Below are 389 nucleotides of genomic sequence, written 5' to 3'. Positions count from 1 at the left end.
TATTTATTACAAAAATATCAAAACATGAGCATTGGCCGTCTTACCTAAATGTTTCAGACAAAATGGCCATAAGGAATAGATGACCCATACATATTTTATGTTCAAGATTCTGTACCTATTACTTTATAAAATAATGAAAAAAACATAATTTAACAAATTCATTTTAGTATAGGATATTTAATACATATTATTTGTGAAAAATATAATATACATATAAAATAGAAACCTCTATTACAAAACTTAAATTTTAATTCCAATTTTTTATCAAATTGCACATTGCACATATTGTACATAAGATTTAATTACTGCAATATTGAAAATAATTTTTGAAATATAACGATTTTTGTTTTATAAATGTTAGAATGATAGTGGACCATCTTACCCAAAAT

Source organism: Odontomachus brunneus, unplaced genomic scaffold (genome assembly GCF_010583005.1).
Source record: "Odontomachus brunneus isolate Ranch 3 - 2012 unplaced genomic scaffold, Obru_v1 Obru_scaffold_196, whole genome shotgun sequence".
Lineage (NCBI taxonomy): Eukaryota > Metazoa > Arthropoda > Insecta > Hymenoptera > Formicidae > Odontomachus > Odontomachus brunneus.
The sequence above is the reverse complement of the archived record's forward strand: the minus strand, read 5'-3'. Positions refer to the sequence as shown.